This window comes from Apodemus sylvaticus, chromosome 2 (genome assembly GCF_947179515.1).
Source record: "Apodemus sylvaticus chromosome 2, mApoSyl1.1, whole genome shotgun sequence".
Lineage (NCBI taxonomy): Eukaryota > Metazoa > Chordata > Mammalia > Rodentia > Muridae > Apodemus > Apodemus sylvaticus.
In genome coordinates, this window is record NC_067473.1 from 43932852 (window position 1) to 43944886 (window position 12035).

A 12035-nucleotide genomic window follows, 5' to 3' on the forward strand; every position below is an offset into this window, starting at 1 on the left:
GAAAAGATCTTCACCAACCCTACCTCAGATAGAGGGCTAATATCCTATATACACAAAGAACTCAAGAAGTTAGACCCCAGAAAACCAAATAACCCTATTAAAACATGGGGTACATAGTTAAACAAAGAATTCTCACCTGAAGAACTTCGGATGGCCCAGAATCATCTTAAAAAATGATCCATTCTTATCTCCTTGTACTAAATTCAACACCAAGTGGATCAAGGACCTCCACATAAAACCAGACACACTGAAACTAATTGAAAAGAAACTGAGGAATACTCTTGAGGACATGAACACAGGGGAAAAGTTCCAGAACATAACTCCAATACCTTATGCTCTACAATCAAGAATTGACAAATGGGACCTCATAAAATTACAAAGTTTCTGTAAGGCAACGGACACTGTCAAAAGGACAAAATGGCAACCAACAAATTGGAAAAATATCTTCACCATCCCTACATCTGATATAGGGCTAATATCCAATATATACAAAGAACTCAAGAAGTTAGACCCCAGGGAACCAAATAACCCTATTAAAAATGGGGTACATATCTAAACAAAGAATTTTCACCTGAAGAAATTAGGATGGCCAAGAAGCACCTTCAGAAATGCTCAACATCATTAGAAATTAGGGAAATGCAAATCAAAACAACTCTGAGATTTCACCTTTTACCAGTCAGAATGGCAAAAGTTAAAAAGTCAAGAGACAGCAAGTGTTGGCGAGGATGTGAAGAAAGAGGAACACTCCTCCACTGCTGATGGGGTTGTAAGATGGTACAACCACTTTGGAAATCGGTCTGGTGGTTCCCTTCCAGTGGACCCTGCTATACCTCTCCTGGGCATATACCCAAAGGATTCCCTGGCATTCAACAAAGACACATGTTCCATTATGTTCATAGCAGCCTTATTTATAATAGCTAGAAGCTGGAAAGAACCCAGATGTCCCTCAATGGAGGACTGGATACAGAAAATGGGGTATATTTACACAATAGAATACTACTCAGCAATAAAAAGCAATGAATTCGTGAAATTTTTAGGCAAATGTTTGGATCTGGAAAATATCATCCTAAGTGAGGTAAGCCAGTCACAAAAGAATACACATGGAATGCAATCTCTGATAAGTAAATATTAGTTAACCCAGAAGCTCTGAATACCCAAGACACAATTAGCATAACAAACGACTCCCATGAAGAATAAAGGAGAGGGTCCTGATCCTGGAAAGGTTTGATCTAGCATTGGAGGGGTGTATCAGGACAGATAAAAAAGGAGAGAGGTGATTGGAGAATGGGTGGAGAGAAGAAGGTTTATGGGACATATGGGGAGGCGGAAACTAGGAAAGGGGAAATCATTTGGATTATAAACAAGAATATAGAAAATAAAAATATATAATAAATAAATAAATAGAAATGAAAAAAAAAACAAAAATGAAAGTGAAATTTACATCTCATGTCCAATGTATTTGGAAGAAATACCCAAAGAGAGAAAGCAAAGAACCACTGGAGAAAGCCGAAGATATCTGAATGAAATGTCACAGAGGACTGGTGCCATCTGACAGAAAGACAAGAGAAATTCACCTGGAACCACTTACAGAGAAAACATCAGTTGTTTGAGTTTGGCAGCATATCCAAGAGACTCGGGAGCCTTGTGATCATCAAGAGCCTCTGACTCATTCTCTCAAATCTTTCTCCAATTCATGACTTTTTATGCACCTCAATTAGGTGTCACTTTCAAACATTACTGCTTCTCTCAAGAAACGACTTCATTCTTTTAGTAATGAAGTAATGAAGTAATGAAGGTAACTAAGGGTGTGTCTATATTCTAGCCAGAAGAATTAAAGTTATATCATTCCAGAGACCTAGATCTTTGGATATGATTCTTTGCCAGAACTATTATGCTGGATGAAAATGTATCTATATCCATATGTTCTGGTTCAAAACATCAGAGCTATATGCAGTTCTTATGGCTTTCTGAAACTATCAATAGTATTACTGACTTACAATATACAGAGGGCTGTGCTACAAATAGAAAGTGCTGAACCTTTTTCTAATATTTCAGAATTAACATCATTATTTATATAACTATAACAAATAATTTGAAAAAGAAAGTATTTTTTATATATCACCCGTATTAATATATATCACCTGTATTAGATCTCAGACTGGTTTGCCTGGTCCACTGGTGCAAGGATGAATATATTAATCAATTAGTAGGAAATATGCTAAGAATTGAAATCTAATAGGAAACATTATATTAAGTGCAAAAAAAAACCAAGAAATTTTTCCATAACTTGGCCACAAGCCAAAGAAATTATAAAAAAAAAAAAAGAAAAAGAAAAATCTGATAATTCTTCATATCATCTGTTCTATTACCTGCTGGAAATAATCCTAAGAGTGTGAAGAGAAATTAAATTTGGCACATGGGTGTCTTTCACTTTGCAGTATTTGGAATCTAAAATGTTTACATTATAGTGTTAATATATATTTAAAATTTCATAGATTCTGCTTTGAGTTAAAAAAAAAAGTCCTGATTCTGTAATTGCTCATTTGTTGGGAGATAACTATTATGGGGATACCTTTACAAAATAAAACTGAAAATGCTCCCACATGTTTCCATTAAAATGGAATAGATTGTTTTGCATATTATATCATAAAATATATTACAGGTATACAACACAATCCAACAGGTCAAGCAGTCATAGTAATGTCTCATTGGACCTCCAGCTGTATATGTAGCAGACGATGTCCTTGTTGTACATCAAATTGAGGAGAGGTCCTTGGTCCTGGGGAAGCCTTGATGGCCCAGTATAGGGGAAGGCCAGGACAGGGAAGTGGGAGTAGGTGGGTTGGTAAGCAGTGGGAGGGGGGTGGGTTAGGGGATTTTCAGAGGAAAAACCATGAAAGGGGATAACATTTGAAATGTAAATAAGAAAATACCTAATAAAAAAGGAGGAAAAAAGACATGTTTAATAAAAAGAAAGCTGGAATTAAAACTTCCAGAAATGGATTGAATGATTAACTTTAAATTTTTTGAATGCCAATGATACAGGAAAAACAGCTGCTGAAATACTTTGGATTATAGAAATAAACTACAAAATTAGATAAACCTGTATACTCAAAAGATGATTTAACATCAGAATGGAAGCCAGGGAATGTGTTATTTTGGGGAAGACATTTTGTCTGTATTTTCACAGTTGAAAAAAGACTATAGGTTTTGGAGATCCATAAAGAGCCACACAGACTATTCAAACACTCATCTCAGCTAAGAAAAAGTAGGTTCTTGAATGTACAAGATTGATTAATCAGGATCAAATTAATAATGATAATAATAATAATAATAATAATAATAATATAGACCCAGGAGCCTAATTGTGGTATTAGTCTGTTCCTAGAGCAGAATTTTTATAGAAAAAATAAGTTCAGAAGTTCAGAATTTCAGAAGGCATGCTGGAGACAGTTCCTTATTCTGGCTAAGGAAACCAAGTATTATGAGCTGACTTTTAGGCCATTTGGTCCTAAGTCATATAAGCAGAGTGGTGAATGGGTGAAGAACAGTGGAGCTTCATAGCCTTGAGATAACAGATCATCAATAATAAAAACCATAGTTTATGACCCTTGAGGAGAATTTTTCAGTGCCATCTGTGGATAACTACTTCTGGGAAATGGAGTCTGAGAACCTGAACTTAATTTTACTGTATATGAAAAATGGGGACTGAATACAAAATGGCTACATTTATATTAAAAGGAGCAGGGTTCAACATAGGTCTCATCAGCATTGATAAAGTTCTGATCTGAATAAAAGAAACATCCACATGAAAGACATGTTATGTTTGTGTGGCTCTCTTTTTGGTTTGTTAGAAGATTATTTTCTTGCGTTTTCTAGGATGTAGTTTTCCCTCCTTTTGTTGGAGTTTTCATTATCTTTGAAGAGTTGAATTGGTGGAAAGATGCTGTGAAAGTTTGATTTTGTCTTGTAATATCTTGGTTTCTCCATGTATGGCAATTGAAAGGTTGCTTGGGTTTAGTAGCATGGGTTGGTATTTGTGTTCCTTAGGGTCTGTATGACATCTCCCCAGGATCTTCTGGCTTTCATAGTCTCTGGCGAGAAGTCTTGTGTAGTTCTGATAGGCCTGCCTTTATATGTTACTTGATCTTTTTCCCTTGCTCCTTTTAATATTCTTTCTTTGCTTAGTGCATTTGGTGTTTTGATTATCATGTGAATGGAGGAATTTCTATTTGGTCCAATCTATTTGGAGTTCTGTAGGCTTCTTGTATCTTCATGGGCACCTCTTTTTTAGGTTAGGGAAGTTTTCTTTTATAATTTTGTTGAAGACATTTACGGTCCCTTTAATTTGGAAATCTTTGCCCTCTCCTATACCTATAATCCTTAGTTTTGATCTTCTCATTTTGTCCTGGATGTATTGGGTTAAGGAGATTTTTGCATTTAACATTTTCTTTGACTGTTGTGTTAGTGTTTTCAATGGTATCTTCTGCTCCTGAGATTCTTTCATCTATCTCTTGTATTATATTGTTGGTGCTTGCATCTATGACTCCTGACTTCTTTCTTAAGTTTTCTATGTCCTGAGTTGTTGTTCCTTGTGATTTCTTTGTTGTTTCTACTTCAATTTCTAGATCCTGGATGGTCTTGTTCAATTCCTTCACCAGTTTGGTTGAGTTTTCCTGTATTTCTTTAAGGTAGTTATTTATGTCTGTATTGAAGTCCTCTATCAGCATCATGAGCTGTGATTTTAAATTCGAATCTCGCTTTTTCAGTGTGTTGGGGTTTCCAGGACTTGCTGTTGTAGGAGAACTGTGTTCAGATGGTACCATGTTGCCTTGGTTTCTGTTAGTAATGCTCTCATGTTTGCCTTTCACCATCTGGTTGTCTCTGGTGTTATTTGGTCCAGCTGTCTCTGGTTGGGTCTTGTCCCTCCTGTGGGGTTGCAAGCCTGTCTCAGCACCCCTGAGTGACCAGCTCTCCCCAGGTCCAGAGTGCTTTGGCTCAGCCCAGCTCCTGGGTGCAGATGGAGCCTGAAAGGACCCTGTCCCAGCTGCTCCGCCATGCCTGTGTTCCATGTGCTCATGGCCATAGCTGAGAGAAAATGGTGATCTCACCTTCAAACCCAGGAGTCAAAGCACTCCCTGGAGACCTGTGCACAGATGGCTATGAAGCAGTCCAGCTCCTGGGTGCAGATGGGGCCTGGAAGGACCCTGTTTCAGCTGCTCTGGTACTCCTTGGTTCCCTGTTTTCCTGACCATACCTACCTGCACAGACACAGGAGAGAAAAATTATATTAATTTTTAATTTAACCCAACAATAATAAAATACTTCAAGAGAAAATTGATCTATTATCTCATTATTTATATCAGATATACAGTACTAAGAATTAAGATATAATTAATAGTGTGCATTTTTATTAATATAATCCACTAAATTCATATGCCCTCATTTATATTAAATATATTTATGGATATATTTTATAGAAATTAATCTCCATGTAGTAAATGTGTATTAAATAGTAGTCTTTTTCCATTTTGCAACTATTAACAACAGATATTATATGGTTTTACATATCTATACCTATAAATATTTATGTATGTATATATATATATGCATATATACATGTGTACACATAAAACAGAAATTGTATGGTTATTATAATGTATATATTATAAAGAAAATATTTCTTCTTTATTATGAATGGGATATGTCATAAAACACTGAGAATTAATAAATTACTATTAATACAGTTTATTTGCATCCATACAATCCACATATATATGTTTATTCCAATCCACATTCAGCTTACTTTACTTGGGATGTGGTGCTTTACAAACTAGTGTAAAAGCTGAGACATTTATACTTTAAGGAACTACTTACATCTATTTTAATAAAAATTTTGGACCAGTCCTGCTTTTATGACACTGTTGGCAATAATCAGCACCAGGCCTCCACTGTTATCTCTCTGAAGGGTGTATTTTATGGAATAACCAATATTACTATATGTTAAAATAGATAGATTTAAAAGTGTTTGTAATTATATATAAAAAATATTATTAGTAATTTGACAAAGTTGTAAACATTAGACTTCTTTGAAAAGGCTCCACAAAATCATGAAAATAATTTATTTTTAAGATATATACATATATCTTATATAATTACATATATTTTATAGATAGTTCAATAAATATACATTTATATATAATAAACTATACACTAATTTGAACAACTTATTCCAACACAAAATAATGTGATATTTCCTCTACACACTTTGATCAAATTGTGTTTACAAAATCTGGAACAAATATGTGCGTAAGTATTCTCATAATCACCTAAGCAACTTTGTATCAAATTAAATATGATTTCCCTGAATACAATGTGGTAATAGGTTTATATTTTTATACTTCCTTATATTTCTGACTGGGGTAATTAATCTGATGTAATTCTGTAATTATAGCTGTTAGGCACCTCTGTTTGACTGAATTAACTGTTAAGAGACTTTCAAAGTCATACACATGTAACTTACATTATTCCACCTATATCTCCAGAGCAATGACTGAACTTATAGATTAAAAATGAGATTGCAATTGTTTTTGGTGTTTTGGTTGGCTTATCAAAAAAAATTTTTTTTGCATATAGGAGCAGATGTGCATGATGTCTAACCAGGGAGAAATGTAAATTGAATAGTTTTATATTACATCTGAATTTTTCTCCCCTGCAAAAAAACATTTTCAATTAGGTTTTACAGAATGCTGTCCACAGTCACAAAGTCACCATCAGCTATTTTTATCAAGAGTACTAATTTGTCTAAACGAAGTAGATCTTCTATAATGTGTTTTATGTTGAAACTTATTTCATGTTATTTTTTAGTCAGAGTGGGCGGTGCTATTAATCTTACCCACAATTGTTCCCTTCTCCTAACCTTCTTATCCTACTTTCCCTATTGTCTTATTCCTTGCTCACTTTCTTCTGTATTTCTTTCCTCCCATGTAAAGAAAATCATGTGAAAATTCTTTGTTTAGGTCTGTACCCCACTTTTTAATAGGGTTATTGGTTCCCTAGTTCTTTGAATATATTGGATATTAGCCTCTATCGAATGTAGGGTTGGTAACGATCTGTTCCCAATCTGTTGATTGCCATTTTGTCATTTTGATGGTGTCCTTTGCCTTATAGAAACTCTGTAATTTTATGAGATCCCATTTGTCAATTCTTGATTTTAGAGCATATGCTATTGGTGTTCTGTTCAGGAACTTTTCTCCTGTGCCTATGTCCTCAAAGGTTTTCCCCAGTTTCTTTTCTATTAGTTTCAGTGTGTCCGGTTTTATGTGGAGGTCCTTAAGAAATGCTCAACATCATTAGTCATTAGGGAAATGCAAATCAAAACAACCCTGAGATTTCACCTCACACCAGTCAGAATGGCTAAGGTTAAAAACTCAAGAGACAGCAGGTGTTGGTAAGGATGTGGAGAAAGAGGAACACTCCTCCACTGCTGGTGGGATTGTAAGATGATACAACCACTATGGAAATCAGTCTGGTGGTTCCTAAGAAAACTGGACATGACACTTCCAGAGGACACTGCTATACCTCTCCTGGGCATATACCCAGAGGATTCCCCAGCATGCAATAAGGGCACATTCTCTACTATGTTCATAGCAGCCTTATTTATAATAGCCAGAAACTGGAAAGAACCCAGATATCCTTCAATAGAGGAATGGATACAGAAAATGTGGTACAATTACATAATGGAGTACTATTCAGCAGTTAAAAACAATGAATTCATGAATTTTTTAGGCAAATGGATCGAACTGGAAAATATCATCCTAAGCGAGGTAACACAATCACAAAAGAATACAGATGGAATGCAATCATTAATAAGTGGATATTAATTAGCCCTGAAGCTCTGAATACTGAAGATACAATTAGCATATCAAATGATTCCCCTGAAGAAGGAAGGAGAGGGCCCTGATCCTGGAAAGGCTTGATCCAGCATTGTAGGGCAGTACCAGGACAGAGAAAAGGGAGGGGGGAAAGATAGGAGCATAGATGGAGAGAAGAGGACTTATGGGACATATGGGGGGGTACTGGGAAAGGAGAAAGCTTTTAGAGTGTAAAGAATATAGAAAATAAAAAAATCATGCATCAATTCACCTAACTAGATTTTCTTAAGGAAGCTAAGATGTTCTATAAAGCACTGGCTGCTTTAATATTTTTTTACTTATAATTTTGGGGATCCTTATAAAAAATTAAATTTAGTAATGATGTTAAAAGATCAACTTGTCAAAAGCAAAACAAGAAACTGGAAAATGTCAAGAGTTGATCAAGACAGCTTCTAAGCAAAGTATATGTATGTTTTCAGCGAACATAGAATGTACTCAGAGAGGACAATTGAAAGGCATACCATACCTCTTGTTTCGACTACACCAAAAAGCTATACATCTCCCTTTTGTTGTACACAGTGTCCTAACATTGTTCACCTTACTTTTCCACCTCCTACTGCTGCTCCTCGCTCTTCCTGATGGTATGGCTAACAACATCAACAAAGAAACCTTTCTTTCTCCTGGACGAGTAGAAGCAGAAAAGAAACAAACTGTTGTAAGTTTATATTTCCATTTAATAATTTATTGTTGGCATTAAAGAAATATTTATAAATATAGATTAAAACCACTTTCCTCCCTTTATTTAATTAAATGAACTAATATTTTCAAATTTTATAAAAATTTCTCCTTAAACTCTAGCATCCTCATGAATCAGAGAAAATCAATTCATTATTTCGTTTTTTTTAATTTTCTATATTCTTATTTACATTCCAAAAGCTTTCCCCTTTCCCAGTTTCCCTCCCCCTTTTGTCCCATAAGTCCTCTTCTCTCCATCCATTCTCCTGTCATTCTCCCTCCCTTTTCTCTGTCCTGTTATTCCCCTACAATGCTGGATCAAGCCTTTCCAGGATTAGGGCCCTCTTCTTCCTTTTTCATGGGAATCATTTGATATGTTAATTGTATCTTCAGTATTCAGAGCTTCAGGGATAATTAATATCCACTTATCAATGATTGCATTCCATGTGTATTCTTTTGTGATTGTGTTACCTCGCTTAGGATGATATTTTCCAGTTCAAACCATTTGCCTAAAAAATTCATGAATTCATTGTTTTTAATTGCTGAATAGTATTCTATTGTGTATATATACCACATTTTCTGTATCCATTCCTCCATTGAGAGATATCTGGGTTCTTTCCAGCTTCTGGCTATTATAAATAAGGCTGCTATGAACATAGTGGAGCATGTATCCTTATTGCATGCTGGGGAATCCTCTGGGTATATGCCCAGGAGAGGTATAGCAGTGTCCTCTGGAAGTGTCATGTCCAGTTTTCTTAGGAACCGCCAGACTGATTTTCATAGTGGTTGTACCATCTTACAATCCCACCAGCAGTGGAGGAGTATTCCTCTTTCTCCACATCCTTGCCAACACTTGCTGTCTCCTGAGTTTTTAACCTTAGCCATTCTGACTGGTGTGAGGTGAAATCTCAGGGTTGTTTTATTATTTCTGCTTTGTGTATGTTTTTTCCTATCAATGTCTTATGAAAGTCAAGTTATCCTAAAATGGCAGACCTATGAGATCTATATTCATAGAAATTTATCAAAATGTAAGAATAATTTACATTTTGAATTTTAATATATTGCCCTTTCTTATATAATACATATGTTTTTAAATTTATGTAGATATGTGAATCTCATAAACACAATGAACATCATTTATTTGATAAGCTGTTTTGTGTTTATGTTTAAATTACCCAAAGCTTAATGAGTCTTGAGCTTATTTCTAATTCTAAGTCAATTATTCATATTTTATACAATGCTAATTTGTGTAAATGTTAATATGGGGCAATGTTTTAAAATATTATTATACTATTCAGCTTGTGTTTTTAAAACAATGACAAGCTTAGAATGGATTCATTTCCCTAGTCTGAGCAGCACAATTTCCAGAAAGGACTCTTGTTTAAGAACAATGTATTCAACAATTTCATATAAATTTACTCATGATCACAACTGTGTTGAATACATTGTTCTTAAAAACACACAGTTCCAAATACTTGAGCATAAATGTTGAAACATTTGTAATAACACAGGTTCCTTGTGCCAGGCAACATTGAGTTGGCCTGATCCAACTGCCTTCAGCATTGTGAGTGATAGGATTTTCATGTTAGAATCTATGGCTCCTGGCACACTATATGCTTCAGTTCCTGAGAAACTGAGTAAATCCTTAAGGAAGTAGATCTTTCAGACCAGCTATTTATCTGCATTCTCTATATGTCAGGGAAGCATATAGAAGAATGGCAGAACAATCAATCTCAGACATTAATCTTTTATACCCTGTATAGATTGCAAACATAATTATATCCTGCTAACTACAATTGTCCTCTCCCAGTTTCAAAAGATATATTAAATGTGGTTCCTTAAAATAAACTTGTCACATTCTCAGTCAGTCTTGCTGTGATCTCTCCAACCTGAATAAGTCAAGATTCAGTTCTCATCAGTCTTAACAGGAAATCTTAGCCTGGTAAGTGTGTGCAGGCACTTGAGTCCTTGTACATGTTATTTCTCAGCATCTGGCCACTGTCACACATATTGACTAAAGTCATCATTCCAATATGTAATAGTCAAAACAAATTTTCCAAGTTTGGGCATTTCAGTTTTTCCTAAACCTGTTCTCTAGAGCCATGGCACATCAGAACACATCCAGATAGTTTCTGAAAACTCTGCAAAGAAAGTACTATCAATTGTTATTTAAACTATCAACACTATCAGTGATTAAGTATTAACCACTAATCAATAATATTATTCTTCTATATGCATCTAAAATCAGCAGTATTTTAAGTAATTTTCAACGATTATCCCATTAAATTTTAAAAATAGTTTAAATAATATATTTTTTAAATTATCAACCAAACTACATTCATTTTACTAATATCTTATAAATAGTAGCTACTCAAGACCTTTCTGAAGATCCTGTAAGAAAATAGTAGAGGGCTTATGGGACATAGGGGGAGGGGGAATTGGGAAAGGGAAAATCATTTGGAATGTAAACAAAGAATATAGAAAATAATAAAAAAATAAAGAAAGAAAAAAAAGAAAAATTGTTTTTAGTATATACTTAAATATTACCTGATTAGTAAAATATTTTATTTAATTTTCAGTTAACTATGGGCCATTATTTTCTACGGATATTTGAGATGAACAAGAGTGATGCATTTATTGGTTGTTCTTCAGATATGGTGTATCAATTAGTAAATATTAGGCTCTAACATGTGAATATACAAACTTAATGAAGAATGGGTACATTAAACTATTCAAATACATACATTCTTATTTCAAAACAAGGGAGGTCCACTTGGGTAAAATCTATTTTTAACCATCTTGAGAACATAATTAATTTTCTTGACTACATCTCAAAGAAGATAAATTGCCTCTATCATAAATATTGTTTTTGTTAAAATTAAAAATACTTCATTCCTGCACGTACAGAGATAATACAGGTTGTCTCAATGTCATTTGCAGATGCATTAATCACGTTGTTAATGTGCCACAGAATGATGCAAGGTAATATCTATTCTGCCTCTTATCATGTGAAAGATTTGTTTATGTCCATTTCAGTGAAAGCCCTGCTTAATGCTTGCTGCCTCCTATGTGAAATATGTTTTGCTCTAGTATATTTAAACTACATTAGTATACAAATAACAATTTTATGACCATTATGATATGCTAATAATTTAAATAAATGACATACAACTCTCTTCCTCAAAGCACATAAAATATTTATAGGGTCTAAATACTGGTTAGTGCTGAAATAGACATCCTTAGTTCAGTAAATTATGATAAAGATCAAAAAATTTAGAAGTTGCAAAGTACGTACCTGCATTGTTGCTTATTTCTGAATCACTATTTATTATCTCTAGTGTACTGTAAGTCACTGCTGGTGGACAATTTCTGTATCCTTCCCAAAAGAACTAGTATGTCACTTCTGATGCCCCTATACACTATCAC